This window comes from Mustela erminea, chromosome 1 (assembly GCF_009829155.1).
Source record: "Mustela erminea isolate mMusErm1 chromosome 1, mMusErm1.Pri, whole genome shotgun sequence".
In the NCBI taxonomy this organism is placed as follows: domain Eukaryota; kingdom Metazoa; phylum Chordata; class Mammalia; order Carnivora; family Mustelidae; genus Mustela; species Mustela erminea.
Genome location: NC_045614.1, coordinates 166,409,896 through 166,433,966, shown reverse-complemented (window position 1 = coordinate 166,433,966; position 24,071 = coordinate 166,409,896). Strand labels below are relative to the sequence as shown.

The 24,071-nt window shown below is 36.1% G+C and overlaps 1 long non-coding RNA gene across 1 annotated transcript in view; it reads right to left on the bottom strand.

The window, feature by feature from the left end:
• LOC116567018 overlaps window positions 1-24,071 on the bottom strand; it is a 101,550-nt gene that overhangs the window by 999 nt on the left and 76,480 nt on the right. The gene's annotated exons all lie outside the window — the stretch shown is intronic.

Sequence of the window (24,071 nt, the reverse complement as noted above, 5' to 3'; positions counted from 1 at the left end):
ATGCTTGAAGAATTGGTCTGAGCCATTAAATGCACCTCTCTCTCCCCCAATTCCAACACACACACACAGACACACACAGACACACAGACACACACACACACACAATTAGAAGAACAAATAATGTCATGGTAAACAATTTCCTACCAATTTTACTGGGGAAAAATAAGAAAATATTCTTAATCATTAATATAATTTACCAACTCTTTCTCATAAGAAAATATTCATAATGCTATTATTAGGATTAACGTTTTTCACTGCCTGAAAAGCCTGCTGTTTCTAGCTTGCTTTCAGTTCTAAGGAGAGGAGTCTCAAGTCAATAAATGACCATATTTCATTTACAACATAATTACAGATATATTTATTTGCTTCTTGTTATTATTAATGACAACCATTTCCATTGAGATTAATTGCAAAATAACTTGGAAACTGACAGATACAGGGATTTGAGCTCTTTTAGATCAAGGACTATGTTAAAAAGAGAATTATTACCAAAGTTTGGTGTGCTTTTTATAGATTTCTTTAATAGTTTACAATGTACAGACTCTATTTTCATCTAAAGTAAGCCCCCTTTGTTGAAATCCTGAAACACAATTATCAATTCCAAAAAAAGGAAGGAATTAAGATACAAATAATTATTTTTTTTCAAAGTATAATTTATTGAGTTGGCATCTGAGCTCAAATAATAATTTCTAACAATTTGGAAGCAGTTTTCATATAATTTCATGCTCTATGAAAAATCCATTTGGAAACCATGTGTGACATTTGTTATAAATAGTACATTTATACGTACATCCCTCTGTTTCTCCACTTTTCATCAACTGCTGCCTAACATATTTCCAAGGGGGGCAAAAGTCTGCCATCAGTCTAAAATCACTAGGACATATGAACTGCAATCATCATTCAGACTTCCATACCCTTATGTCCTACATGGGAATCAAAAGAATTACATTTAAAGAACCTATTGGAAGCCACATGATGTGATAAGCACTGGGTGTTATACACAACTGATAAATTATTGAACACTACATCTGAAACTAATGATGTACTATATGTTCGCTAACTGAATTTAAATTAAAAAAAAAAAAAAAGAATCTCTTGGAGGTTAGCAGTTGTGCTTTTCTACTGCAGAGACCCTATATAAAGACTTGGGTTTCTCTGCACTTCTTTCACTTCTTTCAAAGGCTATCTGGGCATGAATTGAATGGGATATATGCTAAATGATAGGACTGTATCTTAAGGTTTGATAAGGCTAATATGCTGTTTTAATTGCTCTGAGACAGAATAAAGTTTGAGGGAAGAAAGATAATGATGGACCAACATGGAGGTTATTTTTCCTCTAAAGTAAGACCAAAGGAAAATGAGAATGTTTTTCTTCCATTTCTTATTAATTTATAATCCTAAATATTTATTTCTGCCACAACAGAACTCTATTGATTGTCCTTACTATCTGTTGTGTTAAACATTAGCATAAACATATAGGAATTAGTAAGCAATTCATCAGCTTTTCCTGAGGGATAGCTCTGTCCATGGTATGAGTTATTGACTTAGTTTCCTTGGTTAGAGAGTTCTGCTAGCTAAGCTCCATCCAGATTACGACCTTTATGGAGTTACACATATTGCTTTGTTCTAGGGTCTCATAACCTACATGGAAAGCCACTATGTATGTTTTTATGTGTTAATGCGCTGCTGATCAAAACAGCTGAGAGTGTGTAACTGGATGAATAAAAATCCATCACCAGGAATAGAAAAGCCAATTATAACTACTGATTGTGGGTCAGCGGCTTCGTTTCTGCATACAGACAAAAATTACTGAAATTGACAGAAAAGAAAAAATATGATATGCTTTCTGTAAGAATTTAAAAATCTGACAAAGGATAGGAAGTATGGGGAGGCTGGTTAATCACAAAACTATATAAAAACAAAACAGCAGACATATAAAATGTATTAGCAGAAATATAAAATGCACAGACAACATTGGTTCCTTGTATAGAAACTACGTTAGTGGGGCCAAAAAAGCCATGATTCTCCAGACTGCTCTGATTCTCCTCTACATTCATTGGGGACCACATTTTAAGACTTTATCCATCACAAATATATGTATTACCTATTACATTCATAACTTATTATGCAGGAAGGACATACTTTTATATATTACCACAGCACAGAAATATTTTTTGACACATATAGATTATCCCAAGAATGTTTTATTTGTATGTTTTTCACATCATGATAGTATTTTCGCCTTCAGCTTTACAAGTCTGAGTGTGTTTTTTAGGGATTAGCATATAACAATAGGGGTAGGAAGGGGGATGGGATTAATAATTACCATGAGATTATTACCCATTAATCTATTCACTTATCGAAGGAGGGGTCTAGAATTATTGATGCTTTTCTCTCTGATATGGTATGTAAAGCACCTGATTTCTTGCCTAGCCCATAGGAGCATGGTATCAGTGATTGTTACTTTTTTTTAATTCTTTTTTTAATAAAGATTTTTATTTATTTGAGAGAGAGAAAGAGCATGAGCGGGGGGAAAGCAGACGGAGTAGTAGACTCTCCACTGAGCAGGGAACCTGATGTGGGGTTCCATCCCAGGAACCTGGGATCATGAGCTGAGCCAAAAGCATATGCTTAACTGAGTGAGTCACCAGGCATCCCACTTCTTTTTATTCTTATCTTCATTTGTATTTATAGGGTTGAAACATTTCAGTAGGCCTTGTGAAAAGATGAAGTTCAGCAACATTATGAAGTGCTTATTTTTAACTCTCATTCATTCTACAAATGCTTATGGAGTTCCTAAGTGCCAGCTCTTATTACATTGATGTAGTGTATATAGCTCAGCCTACAGGTAGAACAGACAACAAATGAGGCATTCAATATGGTCTTTGGACTTTAACAGAGATGAGAAAGGTATGCTAGAACTATTTTGAAACAACCTCAGAAGAGGGTTGGGGTAGAAGACAGTCCAGCTGGAGAGATCAGACAGTACAAATCCCCACAGAAAAGAACAGAAAGTATGGAACATACAGGGAACTGAAAGTACTCAAAGGATTCCAGGATCTAAGTGAATTATGTGAAAGTATCATTGCAGTGATATAAAATATAAAAATCAATCAAGACCCCAAAAAGCTAAATCACTGGAAATCTGGATTAGCTATATAAATACAATTTTCTACATGAAAAAGAGGCTGTGTGGTTTACAATATGGGCAAACTTGTCCTAGCTAACCATACAGGTGATATAGCTAAAGAAATGGTTTTTCAGTGAGGTAAATCTAAAGTTTCACAATCTCTCTTTTTAAATTATTCTAATGTTGTTACAGAGATGATTGAGATATTATTTATTATATTTATCCTGTAACTTTTTCTTTATAAAATAAACAAATTTAATAAAACGTTTCAAAGTGATATATTATGTTCATAATAATTCATTATTTTATGTTATCTCTTTACTAATATAATTTATCCTTCACTGAACTTGTAATACCTTTCATATTAAATTATTCTCAGTATAATTTAGTTTGAGTCCGTCTAATGCTAAATGATGCTTGTTAGTAGCTGAAACTGCAGATTGGACACTGAGTAAGCAGAGAGGGATGCTGTCATTTTCTATAATGCACATAAACAGAGTTTATAGGCTAAGAACATTTATGTTTGTACATGGAAACAAAATAACTGCTTTAAAAGTATATTTGTTTACATATAATTTGACTTGATGATGTTTGACCTTCATTGAAAGCACTGCCATACGGAATATTGAAAAGATATTTTTAACAAAATTTCTTTGAAATCTTGTCATTGTGAATTCTCCAGTGAATTTCTGACACTTTCTGAGATGACAAAGAAGACTAACTATCTTTCTAAACAGGAAAAAAATACCAGATAAAGAAATCTGTTTTCATATTAATTTGAAAACTTACATTTTGTCCACCAAACAACACTTGGGTCATTAAGAGATTCTGAGCATGGCCAAAACAATCCTCTTCCTTCTCCTTCAACTTCTATATCTTGATGGAAAATTATTAAACTTCAAATTATTTTTCTTACTGGCATTTCTCCTTAATATTATTATTAGGCTTCCAGGAAATTTTAACTTCTTGCTACTGTCTATTGTAACAAAATTGGACAAGCAGAACAAAACAAAGAAAATCACTGCAATTTGAGAATGACTTTTCATTCAGTAAATGGATTTCACCTCCAAGTCAAAATGAAGAATGATGATTTTCTGGAACATTTAAAAGACTAAGTACCCACAGAACAAAGTTAAAACCAGCAAAGTGGAGAATGGCTAATATAATATATGACACATATCTTAAAACACAGAAGACTTGTGATATAAAAAGAAAGTTAACAAATTCAAGGGAAAAAGAAATCTCTAACCAACCAATAACTGACTTGCAAAGATACAAAATATGCTACAGACCAACAAAAAGCAGTTAAGACTTCTCACGTTACTGACTTTTTAAATTCAATTTGCTCATTAAGAATGAAATGTTAATTATGCTGACCAGTAAAATTAAGTGTAGCAATATATGAGTTGCTTCAGGTTTAAAAAACAAAACAAAACAGGTGACTAATGGCTGATGGAATCAGATGATAGAAAGATAAAATTTGTATTAAGCTCAAAAAACTTTTTTCTCTTTTTTAAATTCAAGCCATGAGCACATGCTGCCAAAATACCAGATTCTGCACTCAAATCCTCTGCCAAATGTTCATCTAAAAGGAGGGCGTGCAGTGATATCCAAGAGCACCATTGGATCAGACAGCCTTATAGTTATCCAATGTATTTGTGAGAAGAAAAAGAGTGGTATAGAAACCAAGGCAGAATCCAGCCAGCTCTCCACCAGTTTAAAATGTGCACACACTCTTGATTTTTACAGCATAGTGTGTGAGGCTCAAAAAACTAGTTTGTGTCTGGAGAAGTCTACAAGTAATGTTCATGTAAAGACAGAAAGTACATTCCTTCCCTTTTTTTCATAGATGTCCAAAAGAAAAAATATTATCATTTGTGAAATGCCTTCCATAAAAATTTCCACCAAAACAATTATTAGTGTCAAAGCAAAAGTAACTGTGACTCTTTCATGTGGACAAATATGAAAATTTTAAACTAGGACACTGATTTGGAAATTAACATAACTGAAACAATTTTAGTTAGTTTACTTTCAAAATAGTGTTAAGAAAAGTTCTGATGAATAACACAGTGTATTAAAAATAATAGTAGAGGGGTGCCTGGGTGGCTCAGTGGGTTAAAACCTCTGCCTTCGGCTCAGGTCATGATCCCAGGGTCCTGGGATCGAGCCCCGCATTGGGCTCTCTGTTCAGCAGGGAGCCTGCTTTCGCCTCTCTCTCTGCCTGCCTCTCTGCCTACTTGTGATCTCTGTCTGTCAAATAAATAAATAAATCTTTATAAAATAATAATAATAGTAGAACTAGAAGGAGCCCTAATTTTTAATCCTAACTCTAACACTTTCTAGATGTGTGGATTTAAGGGAGTTACTTAAACATTTTGTGCAAGAAATCAATTATGTTCATTAACTCTAGAAAAACAGTATATATTAAGCCATTAGTGCATGTTTGAATGAAAGCTCTTTCTAAACAATACGGCTGGCAAACGTAAACAATTTCACATTTTATAAGGTAAATATCAGCAAACTTAAAAGACAAATTTTCAGGGACTCCTGAGTGGCTCAGTGAGTTAAAGCCGCTGCCTTCGGCTCAGGTCATCATCTCAGGGTCCTGGGATTGAGCTCTGCATCGGCTCTCTGCTCAGCGGGCATTCTGCTTCCTCCTCCTCTCTCTCTGCCTGCCTCTCTGCCTACTTATAATCTCTCTCTCTGTTAATTAAATAAATAAATAAGATTTAAAAAAAAAAAAGGCAAATTTTCAAACACATACTCTAGAAATACTTTGCATTCAAACAGTGGATGGCCCGATGTACAATACATAAATATGTAAATAATATTTCATATGCTATTTTATGTAGATTACTCCTGTAAGAATTTGCATGTGAAGAATAAAAGTGAAATTATTTTAAAATGTTTTGTTATATACTCACTAAGTCACTATCATTATTGATTGAAAGTGGGTTTCTCAGTTGGAAAGTAACTGCAGTGACATGTCTTCTTTAAAACCAACATCAATAATGATGTAGATCAAAACAACATAGAAATATTATTTTGTATTTCTGATGGCAACCATGGGCCGGTTCATAAAAATTTGTTGGACCTGGAAGGATATATATATTTAATGACTGTAAAGAAATTAAGTGTTAAAAGGGAAATGAATGACAAATATTTCATTTAGTTGAATAATATTAAAATCTTATTTATGTGAAATCAGCCTTCACTCTCTTCTAAAAGAGTTCTGAATCCAGAAATTAACGCACGCATAAAAAAATTATTTTAATGGGAGGGGATGAGGAAGACTTTTTTCAATAGCAGAAAAATACCTACTAATTATGTAGCAATCAGATACCTTGCTGAAAGCATGCTAGCCAGAGTAGTTCAACAATCTGAGAGACAAGAATATTTACTTTATGTAAAACTATGTAAGAGAATCTGACTTAGCCATTAATAAAACACAGTGTTCCTATTGTAATATCAAAGGGTTAGGTGAATCCTAAAGGATCCTATACAATATGGATTCCAAGTGACACTTAGAAAAAACAAAAGGCAGAACTTTTGAAATTCTGACTGTTAAAAGCTAAAAGTTAGTATGTCTTCATGGCTTCAAAAGGTCGAGTACAGATGAATAGCTATGCTTTACTGAAGTATTAGTTTATCAACATTGTCTGAGACCAGAATACTGAATAAGAAGAGGTTCAAAAAATTCTGCAAACCAAAAGTTAAATAGAACTCTAAATTGGTGGGGCGCTTGGGTGGCTCAGTGGGTTAAAGCCTCTGCCTTCGGCTCAGATCATGATCCCAGAGTCCTGGGGATCCCAGCAGGGATCCTACTTCCTCCTCTCTCTGCTTGCCTCTCTGCCTACTTGTGATCTCTGTCTGTCAAATAAATAAATAAAATATTAAAAAAAAAAAAAAAGAACTCTAAATTGGTGCCCCCGGAGCTATAATGATAGTTAAGATGCATAGAGAAATTTCTACATGCCAGGTACTGCATTAAGCAGAAAACTTTCCGAGGACGTTCTGGTTATTTCTCCTTTTTAGTCCATGAGGAAACTGAAGTATCTTTGCAAAACGTGGAACAGCTAGTAAGTGGCAGATCACAGACTCAAATCCTGACCTTAAATGTGATGGTATGTTACTGTATAGGGATCTACTTTTTAATGCTTGTTTATAATAACAAGACAGCAATGCCCCTATTTCTAACCCAACGCTAATGAAGAAGACATTAGTCAGCACAGGCAGTTGGCAGCATTTGAACACATTATTTTAGAACTAACTCTGGAAATTTAAAATGAGACAGCATTAAAAAAACTACATATAATTAACTTCAATCAGTTGATAATATTAAATATTTACAATTGCCAACTTTTGCTAAATTTCACTTGATAGCTATTAACAAATTGGCTGAGTTTTTAAAAATAGGTATAAATTGAGTTATTACTTTTAAAATGTGAGAAAGAAATGTAAATAAACATTTTAAGCTGTTTGAAAATTTCATTGATGTAACATTTCAAAAAAATGTTAAGAATTTACCTGTGGCTTACAAAAAGCCACAATATAGCTGCACAAGAAATTTGGGTTTTTTAATAGTTTCTTTCTCTTATACATGTAGTGGAATAGTACCACCGTATTAATAGCTACAGGTCAAGGAAAAGGAAATACTTCTACTGGTGGAGATTTTTAGGGTCTTTCCTGAGGAAAAAGATTTATTGCTTCTGAATTATTTTTTAATTGACATTCATTAATTACAGAGTCACATGCAGTTTTAAGAAGTCATATAGAGTGTTCCTATGTATGTTTGCTCACTTTCCTCATATGGCAACATTCAGAAAAACCTTAGTGTAATATCACAACCAGGATGTTGACATTGATACATACACCAATCTCAGATTTCCTCAGCCCATTCGTATGCATCTGTGGTATGTTTGTGTTAACTTCTGTACAATTTTATCATCGGCGTAAGTTCATGAAGCTATCATCACAATTAAGATACTGAAGAGTAACCCCACCGCAAAGAGAATCCCTTGAGCTGGCATTTTGTAACCACACCCATATCCTTCCTGCCACCCCCATCTCCAATCCCTGACATGTTGTCTTTTCACACATCCACAGCTTCTTCTGATCTTTGCAAGCAGAGCCAGATTTTTTTTTTAAACCTTGTCATTTCAAACACATCTAACTTTGGGATTGGCTTTATTTTTCACTCAGCATAATTTCTTAGAGAATTACTCAATGTACTGCATGTATATGTCAATAGTTTGCTTATTTTAATTGCTCACTGGTATACCACAGTTTGACCATTCACCCACTGAAGTACATCTGGGCTGTTTCTAGTTTTGGGTTACTGTTAATAAGGCTGTTATGAACAAATAAGTACAGAGTTTAACGTAAACATAAATATTAATTTCTGTGGAGTAAATGCTCAGGAATGAAAATGCCAAGTCATGTGGTTGTTGCATGCTTAGTTTTTAAAAAACGGTCAAACACTCTACTCCAGAGTGGATGTACCACTTTACATCCCTACCAACAATATAAGTGACCCAATTTCTCCATATCCTCACTAGATTTGGTGTTGTAAGTATTATTTCATTTTAGCCATTCTGATTGGTGTGTAGTGATATCACTTTGTGGCTTGCATTTCCCTAATGGCTAACGGTGTCAAACGTCTCTTCATGTGGTTAGTTACCATCTGTGTATTTGTTTCAGTGTGATATCTGTTCATATCTTTTGTCCAACTTCTAATTAGATTATTTATCCTTTTTGTGATGAATCTGGGATTTCTTTATATAGTAAGACACTAGACTTTCATCAGATAGATGGTTTGCAAATATTTACTATCATTCTGAAACTTCTCTTATCCTCTTCATGCTTTCCAGAGCAGTTTTGAATTTTGATGAGTTTCAACTTACTAAATTTTCCTTTCATGGACTGTGCTTCTATAGCATGTCTAAGAATACTTTCCCTAGTCCAAGACCCTGAAGACATAATGTATAGAACCCAGGACTAAAATTATAGTCTTATGTATGTACTTGTATTTGTGAACTTTCCATCTTGATGTTCTAAGGTTCTTCCTTCTTCTTTTTTTTTCTTTTTTTAAAGATTTTATTTATTTGACAGACAGAGATCACAAGTAGGCAGAGAGGCAGGCAGAGAGAGGAGGAAGCAGGATCTCTGCTGAGCAGAGAGCGCAACGTGGGGCTCGATCCCAGGACCCTGGGATCATGACCTGAGCCGAAGGCAGAGGCTTTAACCCACTGAGCCACCCAGGTGCCCCTCAAGTTCTTCCTTCTTAATTATTTTTTAAAATTTATTTATTTATTTATTTATTTTCAGCATAACAGTATTCATTGTTTTTGCACCACACCTAGTGCTCCATGCAATCCGTGCCCTTTTTTGTAAAATAATTTCCTTTAGCCAATCTTCACAGGAAGATTTTCTAGTGACATCCCTTTAGTTTTCTTTTATCTAAACTGTTTTTATTTCCCTTTTTTTCATGATGCACAGATCTCACAGATACAAAACTTGTGCTTGACAATTCTCTCTTTTTAGCACTGAAAAAATATTGTGCCATTTTCTTCTGCTGTACATGGTTTCAGGTGAGAGATCTTCTGCCCTTTCATTTAATTTCCTATAGGTATCATGTCTTTTCTCCCTGCTTCCTTTTAATAAAAAGTTTTTAATTTATCTTCAATTTTAAAAATTTAATTATGATATTTCTTGGCACATACTTCCTTGGGTCTACCTATTTGGGGTTCTCTCAGCATCTTATATCTATAGGTTTAGATCTTTTACCAAGTTCAAAGACTTTTAGCTATTAGTTCTTCAAAAGCTCTTCTGGCTCCACTTTTTCTCCTTTCCTTCTGGAACTATTATCTATGGATGTTGGATCACTTGTTATCATGCCACAGGACCCTGTCTTTGTTCATTTTTGTCAGTCTATTTTCTTTCTTTTTTTTTTTTCAATTTATTTTTTATTTTCAGCATAACAGTATTCATTATTTTTGCACCCACCCAGTGCTCCATGCAATCCGTGCCCTTTCTAATACCCACCACCTGGTACCCCGACCTCCCACCCCCCGCCCCTTCAAAACCCTCAGATTGTTTTTCAGAGTCCATAGTCTCTCATGGTTCACCTCCCCTTCCAATTTTCCCCAACTGCCTTCTCCTCTCTATCTCTCCATGTCATCCATGCTATTTGTTATGCTCCACAAATAAGTGAAACCATATGATAATTGATTCTCTCTGCTTGATTTATTTCACTCAGCATAATCTAAACTCAAAATGGATAAAAGACCTCAATGTGAGACAGGAATCCGTCAGAATCCTAGAGGAGAACATAGGCAGTAATCTCTTCAGTATCAACCACAGTAACTTCTTTCAAGATGTGTCTCCAAAGGCAAAGGAAACAAAAATGAAGATGAACTTTTGGGACTTCATCAAAATCAAAAGCTCTGCACAGCAAAGGAAACAGTCAAGAAAACAAAGAGGCAACCCATGGAATGGGAGAAGATATTTGCAGATGACAGTATAGACAAAAGGTTGATATCCAGGATCTATAATGAACTCCTCAAACTCAACACACACAAAACAGACAATCATATCAAAAAATGGACAAAAGATATGGACAGACACTTTTCCAATGAAGACATACAAATGGCTATCAGACACATGAAAAAATGTTCATCATCACTAGCCATCAGGGAGATTCAGATTAAAACTACATTGAGATAGCACCTTATACCAGTTAGAATGGCCAAAATTAGCAAGACAGGAAATAACATGTGTTGGAGGGGATGTGGAGAAAGGGGAACCCTCTTACACTGTTGGTGGGAATGCAAGCTGGCACAGCCTCTTTGGAGAACAATGTGGAGATTCCTCAAGAAATTAAAAATAGAACTTACTTATGACTCTGCTATTGCTCTACTGGTTATTTACCCCAAAGATACAGATGTAGTGAAAAGAAGGGCCATCTGAACTCCAATGTTTATAGCAGCAATGGCCACGGTCGCCAAACTATGGAAAGAACCAAGATGCCCTTCAATGGACGAATGGATAAGGAAGATGTGGTCCATATACACTATGGAATATTATGCCTCCATCAGAAAGGATGAATACCCAACTTTTGTAGCAACATGGACGGGACTGGAAGAGATTATGCTGAGTCTATTTTCTTTCTGTTATTTAGAGTCAATTAGTTCTACTCTTTTGTCTTCAAATTCACTAATTCATCTTCTGTTATCTATACTCTACTACTGAACCCATTTCGTGAGTTTTCAATTTCTCATACTATATTTTTGTACAGGTTTTACTGGAATCTTTTTTATAATTTGTATTTCCTTATTATTATTTCCTATTTTTTGTTTCAAGATAATTTGTAATTGCTTATTGAATCATTTTTATAATGTTACTTTACAATTCTTGTCAGATAATGCCAACATCTCATTCATCTTGATTTTGGTCACAGCTGATTCTCTTTCCTCATTCCAGTTTTGATTTTCTTGGTTCTTGGTATGAGTAAGTTTTGATTTTATCTAAATCACTTGTCTATCATTTAGAAGAAGGCACCTTATCTAAATTCTTTATTTTAGCAGGTAGTCACCCTGTTTAGATGTGTCTTCACTTAATTTTTTAGACTATGGCTCTAATGGCAGTTTAGTTTTCAGAACTTTTGGGATATTATTTTGGTTTGTTCTTTTAACTTGGTTTTGCTGGGCTTCACATCAGTCATTGCTGGTGGTATCTAAGGGCATTGGGGTGTCTCTCTGTGATTCCCCTACCTGTGCCTGACTGCTCTAACATCTTGGCCTGTGAAGACAAAGGTGCTTCCCATACCGTGTCACTTGCTGTGACTGAATCTCTTTTTCTGGTTCCATCCACTCTCCATGATGTCTCTGCATCAGGCAAGAAAGTACCATCTTACGGGGAGAAGAGGCAGTCCAGAGTAAACCATTTGCTATAGTTGGATCTCTCTTGCTAGTTCTGCCCACCAGCTTCAGTATTTTTTGGTGGTAAAGGTCAGTCTTGGGTCTGGCAGGGAAGGAAAATGTCTCCCCTGGCTGTTTTTTCTGGTAGCAGTCCTTGTTGATTCTTCCTGCTGATGCCATTGAGCTCCCCTGGTATCATGAGAGGAGCTCCTCTTCGATCTGGGGACAAATAAGCCTACAAATAAGCCTCTTCCCTGGATTGGGAAGATGCAAGATGCTCTGTTGCTGTTATTCCTCTGGTCCTGGAATCTCAAACCAGCTCAGCCTCCCTCTTTTAGAGTTATCCTTTGGTAACCTCTTGTACTTTAGAGGAAGTAACAGGGAAGAACTGGTCTAAACTATTTGTCCTGACTGGAGTCATGAGACACTTATATTTTGAAAAATTCATCCACAGTATGATGCAAACAAAGACTAGACATAGCTCTGCATGAGAACAACACTTTTCTTAGAAAGGAACTAGGACTAGCCAGTTAGCAGGATCCTTCCCAACTTACATGCTCTCTGCCCAATAGAAGGCTGCGCCTCACAGCTCAGCTTCCCCAGAGGGGTGGAGCATCGAAAACACCACTCATAGCATTTCCTCTCTTCTTCTATTCCTTTCTAGAATACATGGTCCATTCTAAAAGAAAATCTCCAAAAAATGGAAATCTAGGCTGGGAATTATTTTTAGACCATTTTTTTCCTCTCCTTACTATGACACCACTGGCACAATATATGGATCAAAATACAAGTTATTATAACAAACGTTCATCCAGATTGATTTTTTAACCACTTGTCGTAGTTTTTAATCTTATCCTCTCCCAAAAAGGCACTTTTTAAAAAAATGTTTGTGATTGGGCTTCTGCTCAAATGAGGATAAAGTAATGGATCCAACATTACATCTGATGAATGGTCAACATTTATTTTGACTGAGACCAATGTGTAGGATTTACAATAAGCTACTTCCAAGTATGTTCTTGAAATAGTGAGGGATACTTCCTTACCCACCCTCAACTATGCATGCAAGCTCAGTAAATATAGTCAAGTCAATATACAAGTCTGTGGTCTTTTGGGTGACTGATTCATAGATCAGAGTCAGAGCTCTGAATCATGTCAAGTTGGAGAGTAATCATGACAATATGAAAGAAATTAATTTTCTGGGAACCAGGAAGAAAAATTCAACATCTATAAGGTCTCTAATTAATTGTACAGAAGGGCAGCTATGTTATTGTGTCCTGGTATGTGGTTGTATATATTTCCTTTAAGAATCCAAGAAAAAAAAAAAAAAAAAGATGATTTCTAAGACTTAAAAACAAAAAGAAAAACAAAAACAAAACAAAACAAAACAGAAATGAAAAACACGTTGCAGGGACAGCCCCTACAGGGCTAAGCATCTATATATCTCTATGCCTCACATCATCAACATTAAGTCTGTATCTGAGTCTTATCCAGCTCTGCCTGCCATAACAAAATACCATGGACTGGATGGCTTGAACACAGGCATTTATTTTCTCACAGTATTGGGGGCTGGAAATCTGAAATCAGGATGCCAGGATGATTGGTTTCTGGTGAGACCTGTCTTCCTGTCTTAGAGATAGCACCTCCTTACTGCATGTTCACATGGCAGAGAGAAAGGGAGAGCGAGCGTAAGCTGGTGTCTCTTTTGTCTCTTCTTACAAGGGTGCTAATATCATCGTGAAGAACCCACCCTCATGACTTCAAACCTGATTATCTCCCAAAGGCCTCACTTCCAAATATCATCACATTGGAGGTTAATACTTCCATATATGAATTTTAGGGGCATACAATTCTGTCTATAGCAATCTGTAAGTCTGTAGGTGCCTCTGTGAGACATTATAGCAACCATCCTGCCTACTAACTATCCTGAGTCATACTAGGTGAATCAGTGTTACCAGTCCCATACTTAAGTAGTAAGTAAATTCTCTATATGTATAGTAATATAGGAAAACTATACACACTGACAAAAATATAAATATGAAATATTTTAAATATAAAAAGGAACATTTACCATCCAATAAACTCAAGGATATGTTTGATTTTATTTTTTTAAAGATTTAATTTATTTGTTTGAGAGAAAGAGAGAGCACAAGAGGGGGAAAGGTCAGGGGGACAAGCAGACTCCCCGCTGAGGCGGGCAGCCTGATGCAGGGCTGGATTCTGGGATCCCAAGAATATGATCTGAGCCAAAGGCAGATGCTTAACCAACTGAGCCACCCAGGTGCCCCAAGGATATGTTTTATTAATATTAATATATAATAAAGCAATTTTTTTCCTCTTTTCTACTAGCTAATTTCTCTCTACCTATGAGCATATTCCAACGTCCCCTTTCTAAATGAAATCCTCTCTCATCCATGCTATCATTTTTAACTTCTAACTTCTCCATTTACTAAAGCTTCTATCTTCAGGATAGGTCCTCTTTCCATTTTCCTCCCACATACATACTCCTGTCCCCTGATTCCAATGTTGTAAAACTCATCTTTTCAGATTTTCATGTACACATAATTGATCTTTTTAATGTAATATTGCTGACAGGTGGGAGCAAATCCAGGCTTAAGCTGTCAAAGCTCTAGGCAGAGAATTGATTAGATCCTTACTTTTCACTCTTTAATAACCTCCAAACACACACAGGTATACATATCCTGTCTAATACCTATTTTGAACAAACATAGTTAGGTTGCCCCTAACGTGTTTTGGACCTGGGCTGCTTGGATCTAGGGGGAATACACATGTTTCTAGCTGAGAAGATGGATAGAGAGAAGATTTTTATGCAGGCATTTGATGGTAGCTAATGAATTCTAGGGTTGCTGGAACATGTTCTAGAATAAATGGCCATAGGTTCTGGGGAGGGGGAATAGATAAAGAAAATCTTCACACTGAGAGAAAGGACACAGTTAGAGAATAATAATAGAGGAGAGCCATGGGGACAAGTCCAGGGGCCCTATTTTTCTCAGTTAGTGTTGGCACTGGCCATGGCTGACTCTCAGTTATTTTACCACCTCAACTTAATTTATTAAATGTCTCTGTACAGGATATTAACTTTGTTCTTTGATACTACTATCCTTCTTGTAATTCAGTAGCTGTTTGTGTTCTTAATCTCTCTTCATTGCATCAGTGGTATCCTCATTCCTTGCTGAAGTAGCTAACAGTTTGATGTAGAAATTAAAGTGCCTCATCCAATACTTGACAATGAAGTGTAAAATAAGACCTGTGATACATAATAATATAAAGATATCTAGGACAATAAAAATAGACTATATCTATTAAATAAATTGAATTAATAATTAATAACTTCCCAAACTAGAGAGTACCATGCCCAGATGGATTCACTGGTAAAATCAACCAAACACTTTAGCAAGAAGTTATAACAATTTCCTATATTCTCTTTTAGAAGATAGAAGCAGAAGGAATACTTCCTAACTCATTATATGAATTTAACAATTCTATGACCAGCATTACCCTAATACCAAAGCCTGATAACAGTATATCTTTCATAAAAATAGATAGAAAAATATTCAACAAAATACTGGCAAATTAAATCCAAAAAGTATTAAAAAATTATATATCACAACTGTCGTGGCCAGCGCGACAACACTACCAGGGTCAAGAGGACAAGAGGATGGTGAGACGAAGACGAGATGCAAAGAAATGGGGACAGGAGGGGCAAAGTGGATGATGTCCAAGCAGTGCGAATTTTATTCAAGGCTGTGAGGCATTGTATAGCTAACAGAAACAATCATAAGAAAGTATCTATTTTTAGCTGATTATTAAAGAATTTGCAACATACACATAAAACCCCTCAAGCTTCCCTATTATCTATTTCCCAAGCACTAATAGCAGATCCTCTGATGCCAGTGGTCTCTGTATTTAGATAATTCTTTAACCAGGTGCACTATCTTCAAAGTGGCTCAAGACATAGTTTATGGCCCGTTCAAGGACAGCACAATCCCACAATGGTTTAATGAGCAGGCCTGTTTTGCCCCTTCCTGATAAGCATATGCAGGCAACCATGTCAGCGAGTCTTAGGATCCACAGCTCAGGCCCTTTCTCAAGCGCTGCTCAACTTTTCCACCCACAGGGATATTAGCCCCTGGGCTTCAAGGAGGTGCGAGTTGGGGCCTGGTTTGGTCTCTTGACTCTAGCCTAGTCCGTGGCTGCCTACACACAACCAAGTGGGACTTATCCCAGACAAGAAAGGCTAGTTCAACATGTGAATATTAATGTAATCTATCACTTCAACAGGTCAAAAAAGAAAAATCATGTGATTATACCAATAGATGCCTAAAGAAAACAAAACAAAACAAAATCCAACATGGATTCATGATTTTAAAAAACAAACAAAAAATACTCCCAGTAAGTTAGGAAAAGAGGATAACTTTCTCAAATTAATAAAGACTATCTATAAATCACCTAAAGCTAACATCATACCTAATGATGAGAAACTTAAAAACTTTACCATTAAAGTTCAAATACAAGATAAGGTTGTCCCTCCTAGCCATTCCTTTTATCATCATAGTGGAAGTTCGAGCTAATGCAATAAGACAAGAAAATAAAATAAAGCAGATATAGACTGGAAGTAAGACATAAAACTGCCCCTGTTTGCAAGAGATGTAATCACCTATAAAGAAAATCCTAGGGGTGCCTGTTGGCTCAGCGGGTTAAGGCTCTGCCTTTAGCTCAAGTTATGATTTCAGGGTCATGGGATCAAGCCCTGCATCGGGCTCTCTGCTCAGCAGGGAGCCTGTTTTCCCCTTTCTCTCTGCCTGCCTTTCTGCCTATTTGTGATCTCTCTCTCTCTCTCTCTTTGTCAAATAAATAAATAAATAATCTTTAGAATAAACAAAGAAAGAGAAAATCCTAAAAAACTGACCAAAAAAACCTCCTCTAAATAATAAGCAATTCTAGCAAGGTTGTAGGATATAAGATTAATATACAAATATCAGCAATAAACTAATGGAATTTGAAATTAAAAGCACATTAGCATTTATATTCACATCCCTGGCATTAAATTCTCAGGTATAAGTCTAACAAAATATATACAAAATCTGTATGAATAAAATGATGAAACTTCATGAAATACCCAATACCCACACACACAAAAAAAATAAAAAATAAAAAATATATACAGAGACGTCACATCTTTCATAAAATATTAAAAATTTATCAGAAATTTAAATGTAAAACACAAAATTATAAAATTCCTAGAAGATAACAGAAGAAAACAAAGATGACCTTGGATATGCCAATGCCCTTTTAGAAGCAACACCAGAAGTATGATCTGTGAAAGAAATAATTGATAAGCTGGGCTCCATTAAAATTAAAAATTTCTGCTCTGTAAAAGAGAATGCCAAGAGAATTGAAAGAAGACACAGACTGGGAGAAAATATTTCCAAAAGACACACTTGATAAAAGATTATTTTTCCAAAATATGTAAAGATTCTTAAAACCTCAACAATAAGAAAGCAAAGAACCCAATTTAAAAGTGGACCAAAGACCTTAACAGACACCTCACCAAAGAAGATATATAGGTGGCAAATAAGCATATGAAAAGATGTTCTACATCATATATATGCCATCAAAGAAATGCCAATCGAGAGAACAGAATACCACTATATATCTACTAAAATTGCCAAAATCTGGAACACTGACAACACCAAATGCTGATGGGGATGTGGAGCAACAGGAACTTTCATAAATTGTTAATGGAAATGCAAATGGTACAGCCACTTTGGAAAAGAGTTTGGTGGTATCTTACAAAACAAAACATACTTTTACTATATCATTCAGCAATCACTCCTTGGTGTTTTCCCTAAAAAAGCTGACAAGCTAAACAATAAAACTTAAAACAACCTACACACAACTATTTATAGCAGCTATATTCATAACTGCCAAAACTTGTAAGCAGCCAAGATGTCCTTCAGTAGGTGAATAGATAAATAACTGCGGTACATCTGTAACATAAAATATTACACAGCACTTAAAAAAATGAGTTATTGAGCCATGAAAAGCCATAGAAGAACCTCAAATTCATATTGCTAACTGAAACTAGCCAATCTAAAACAGAACATACTGCATGATTCCAACTATATGGCATTCTGGAAAAACCAAAACTCTGTAGAGATGATAACAATACCAGTGGTTTCCAGGAGTTGGGGGTGGTGGTGAGGGATAAATTAGCAGAGTACAGAGAATTGTTAGGGCAATAAAAATACTTGGACCATAATAATGGATACATCTTATTACATATTAGTCTAGACCCATGGAATGTAGAATGCCAAGAGTGATTGTAATGTAAACCTTGGACTTTGGGTGATTATAATGTATCAGTGTAGGTTCATCAGTTATAACAGATGTATCCCTCTGGTGAAGGATGTTAATAATGAAGCAGGAGTTGCATGTGTAAGAGCAGGGGATATATAAGAAATTTTTGTACCCTCAGTTGTGCTTTGAACCAAAACTGCTTTTGAAAATTAAAATCTTTTAAAAAAAGATATCGAAGAATCCTGGAGATCACATCCTCTCACTTCTTTGAGAGAAAGATGCTTCTGTCTCTACTTTTGTAGCATTTCTTCCTTAACAACCCCACCCCCTCAATGGACCTCTAGCAGAAGAGAATTCCAGAAGTTCTCATTGATGGGTGGGAGGCTATTATTTTGAAGATGATCCTCATTCCTAACCTTTAAATCACAGAAAAGTAATCGTCTATTTTATTATAAAAATATATTTGATTACAGTAGAAAATGGCTGGATTCATAAAATTGGAAAAGAGAAAAGTAATCATTAGCCCCTACTATTTTCTGTCTCATTCTTTTTTTTTTTTTAAGATTTTATTTATTTATTTGTCAGAGATAGAGAGAGGGAGAGAGAGCGAGGGAGCACAGGCAGGCAGAGTGGCAGGCAGAGGCAGAGGGAAAAGCAGGCTCCCTGCTGAACAAGGAGCCCAATGCCGGACTTGATCCCAGGACGCTGGGATCATGACTTGAGCTGAAGGCAGCCACTTAACCAAATGAGCCACCCAGGCATTCCTTCTGTCTCATTCTTAAAGTAATATTATAGCTCTTTCTACTCATATTTTAAAAATCAATGCTATGTGAATAGTCAAATAAAGAATATGTTTTAGATTATCTAAGAAATATATATAACTCATACCTAGAAAAATATGTTTTAAGAGAGCTTTGCACAGTATAGCCAACCCAACGAAGGGAAAAACAAGTTCACTGCTGTCTCTTCTACCTGCATTTGGTGTGAAAATTCCTCAGCACTGATGTGATTTGTAGTTCACAGGTTAACTTGGAAATCTATCAATTTCCAATGCTATCTGTTAATAGCACCCTCATATACAATAGCAATTCTCAATACTAATCTTAAAGGGTACACTTTTAAAGGGTACCCTTCCATTCTACACCCATGGAGAAAGAGCTGAAAACTTAACTTGAGACCTGAGCTTGGCGCAATAATGAAAGACTGAAACTGAAACTAATGGCCTCATTTTTACCCCCTCTCATGAAAGGAAAACTACCTTCTCAAAACAAATGAGACAGGGAAGTGAGAAATCACGACTTGTTGCTTAATGCTTCTCAGGGGTGTTATTCTAAATTCCACAGACCTGCTTCTGCAGAAGGAATGCAGACACTCTTGTTTTCAAGCCCATCCTCTGTAGCAATTCTAATGAAGTCTCACTGAGTCCTTAGTCCAAGCCAAGATTCTGAATTTGGATCTGAAAGTAACTCTAAAATATTTTCTTGATGTTACTTTTTTCTTCGCAGAAAAAGCCACTGTTGAGGCTCCTAGTACAGCAGATGGTTGCTCAAAGATATGGATATGAGTAATCCAACTTGTTTTATTATAAACATTGAATTTAAGGTGTGTCTTTCCTATACTCTAAGGGGTAATCTGTAATATAAAATATATAAAGTATATTCTATAAGAAGTAGTAATACATGGATTTCATCTTCCTAAAACATTTTATTTTATACACTGTATTCATATTTATAACTGTAAAGTGATTAAAATTATAGAAAATAAGAGGACCTATAAGCTGTGCATCATAGTAGGCCATGGCATGAAAATAGTTTAGTAGAATATTAAAAGGAGATTGGAAGATAATTTGGAAATTTTCTTATCTAGCACTCAAAGGTCTACACATTTTTTTACTTAACCAGGAGGAACCTTCCAGGGCATATAGGAACGTTTGCCTTTCCCATTACAAAATAAACTCACATATATCTCTCTGCATTTGTCTAAATTGTTACCATCAGAGTTCCCACTGTTTACATCTATATCATACCTTGGAATGAGTCAATTAAAATGTATTAATTTTAATATATAAAATATTGGGACACCTGGGTGGCTCAGTCGATTAAGTATCTGCCTTTGGCTCAGGTTATGATCCCAGCATCCTGGGATCAAGTCCCACATCAGGCTCCTTACTCAGAAGCTCCTGCTTCTCCCTCTGCCTGTTCTGTCTGCTACTCCCCCTGCTTGTGTGCTCTCTCTCTGACAAATAAATAAATAAAATCTTTAAATATATAGATATATAAATTATAATGTTTTATTATAAAATTCATTGAATTTTTTTTAAAACAAAGATTTTTTTTAGCTCTACAACTAGAAAGTTTAGTTCTGGTACTGCCTCTTATTCTGGGTTCCACCTTGACCTACCACCAGTAAGCCTCAGAAAAGAGCAAGGCCTGTCTGGCCTGCTGAAGAGGTTCCAGGCCTCTGAGGAGCCTGTTGGCAAAAGGGACTAAGAAACCATCACTAGGGAAAACAAAGTTTTAGCAGAAGTTTGAGTAAAAATCTTAATGGTCAGAGTCAAGTTGGTAAGACTAAATGTTAGTGTTTGTTCTTGCCTGAGCTCCCCATGGGTTCATATCTTGAACTTTGAAAATGGGTTGTAACTAAAAACTGATTCCTAGAAAACTGTGGGACATTTGGAATCTTTAGGAGCAAAATACACAGAAGCAGAAAAAGCAGTTCCCCAACTATCCCAGAGAGTTCTGTCCAGCTCCAGCCCCCTGAGCACACCAGCACACTAGCACTAAGACCATGAAAGCGGCAGCAATGACATTCTTGGTGGTAGTAGCCAGTGAATGTGACATAACAGATGAAGTATCACCACCACCACCACCAGCCCCACCAAAGAAACCCTAACCAGAGCCTAGAAAATGAGCTAGCTGCAGACTAGTCCATGAGCAGATACAAGACCACCACCACCAGCCTCCAAACCCGGCACTCCAGTGATTCTTGATGGGACTTGTAGGGCACTGGGGTCCTATAGCAGCTTGTAAGGCAAGAACCAGAAAAACAAAGTTTATAGAATTCTTTATCAGACAGAGGTGGTAACACCTGCTGTGCCTAACCTAAAAGATTCTTATGAGAATAACATGAGATATTATATATGAAAGTGATTTACAGAAGAAATCCTTGTCAACAACTGTATTACCCACAACAGATGTGCAGAAAATAGGAAGAAAAAAAGGGAGAAAAGGAGGAAGGACGAAAGAAAGAAGCAAAATGAAGATACTTATTCATATAGTGGTTATTAAACTTTTAAGAAATTAGTCAAATTCCCCATGAAGTTTTCCTAGTGATGTTAGTCCACTTTGTCCATACTTTTTCCAACCTCTTCCTTTTTGGTATATTGTATCCCTCAATTAGCATCTTAAACATAACAGTCCTCAACCCTCATTCTCTAGGCAATAGAATTTATTTTATCTTGTGAGTAGTATCCACCTCTTTCTGTTTTGCTTTTTAGAGCTTTGGACATTGGCGATGCCTAGTAAAGAGGTACAATTCATTCTTAGTCCCTTCCCCACACAACCATGGTATGAAGGCTATGGGATAGAAAATAAAAAGACAGCTAAAGTTGGGAATGAGAAAAATCAATTTTCAAATCTTGGCACCAACACAGTAAGTATATAACTTTGGCTGCCCAACTTAACTTCTCTGAGCCATTTCCTATCTGAAAATAAGGAACATGTCCTGGGCTGAAATTCTGTGCACATTAAACAAGATAATAAATACAAAGAATGAATTGCACATAACAGATAATTTATGTTAGGTAAACTTGAATTAAACAAAATTTTAAATGAATATTCTTTAGTGTGTAAGTCAAATATGCCTCAAAAGACAAAGACAGTAGTGTCAGAACACAGCACGTTCCCAGCTGAGAATTTACCCTGTGGTAATATATTTTAAAATTAGATCTCTGCAAATACAGTGAAAGCAGGGCCTGCCTCTATATGATACATGAATATGTCTCTTTCATGAATTGTCTTATATGTATGAGTTTTGTGTCCTCAAATAAATTACGAGTTTATTGTGGGCAACAGGAATATCTTGTGCTTTCATGGATCCTTTGATAAACGGCATAGTGCTGGAAGCCAGATTTTCAATACTGTGAATTGATTTGTTGATGGATACAAATCAGGAATAGGCAAACTGGAACCCTTCTATAATTAGAAAAACCAGCAATTTTGTATTTAATGTTCTTGATTATATTGTCATCTGTCCTTTTTCTATTTTAATGTGGACACAGACTAAAATACGAAACCAGGGTCATCATGTAATAAAATAATCATCAGTGACACATCTTTCTAAATGGAAGGGAAAAAATTACATAAGATTCCTACCTATGTCAATGGAAAAAAGTATAAAAGAGCCACAACGCGGTGTGTGTGTGTGTAATTTTAATTTAATTCTAAATAGCATGGTCTCTTTAAACTTAGAACAGTTTAACTTTTCATGCTCTCCAAGATAAAGGGTCATTGCAAAGATGATTCCTCGTAGGGTTAGGATCAGTGTTAGTGTTCAGGTTAGCATTAAGAGCAGGCTGAAATGCAAACTTCCTTTGTCTACACTTCAAATGGTACTTTCTCCACTTGCCAACTTATCACCTTCTGGCTCCTTAAGTGTTACATAGTTCTCTAAGCAAAAGGAATACAATCTGTTCCTACAATAAACCATTCCCAATTTTCTCTCTAAAAGATTCTCTTGCTGATCAAAATGAAATGTAACAAAAAATAAGAGGGGGAGGTGCCTTTATTGATTTTAGAACTCCTATTCCGTTATTTCATCGGCACATGGGTTAACTATATTCCTTTAACTATTGTTTGTTAAATTTTTGGACTCAAGAACAATCAGTCAAAAGTCTCATCCTGCTTCAGAGAGCTTCTAATTCCAGCCCTCACACTAACTAACCAGATATATTTATTTACATTATTCCTCTGAGCCTGCTTTCTCCCCAGGTAAGCAGGTCTTCTCTCTGAGCCCCATAATCATTGTGTTTATCTGTATATCTTTGTCTTCTCCAACCATTCCTTCAAACTTTTTTTTTCTCAACTTTCCAAATTTCGTATTTTCTTCAAAATTTAAATGCAAATTATGAAAGCAGCTATGTGCTTATTTCATCCCAAGGGAAACTGCTAAGGCCCCAGCTCCTGTTGTAGTGAGAACCCTGCAGAGAGAGTGTGAGTGGGTTGTACCATCATGCATGGCTCCTAACCCAAGACTTAGCTTGTGACCTGTGACATGATCTGGTGTGCAAATGAGCAGGATAATCACAAGTTCTTTCTCTGGAATTTAAATTAAGAAATAGAAGAAAGTGGCTCACAGAAGCAGGACATTTAAGAATGCAAATATCAGGGCACTTGGATGGCTCAGTTTGCTTAAGTGTCTGCCTTTGGCTCAGATCATGACCCCAGGGCCCTGGGTTGGAGCTTGGAATCAGGTTGGAGCCCACTGCGCAGGGAGCCTTTTTCTCTCCCTCTGCCTGCCAGTCCCTCTGCTTGTACTTGCTTTCTCTGTCAAATAAATAAAATCTTTATTTATTGATTTTTTTAAGATTTTATTTATTTATTTGACAAAGAGAGAGGGAGAGAGCACAAGGGGAGCAGCAGGCAGAGGGAGAGGGAGAAGCAGGTTTTCCACTGAGCAGGGACCCCAATGCTGGTCTCTGTCCCAGG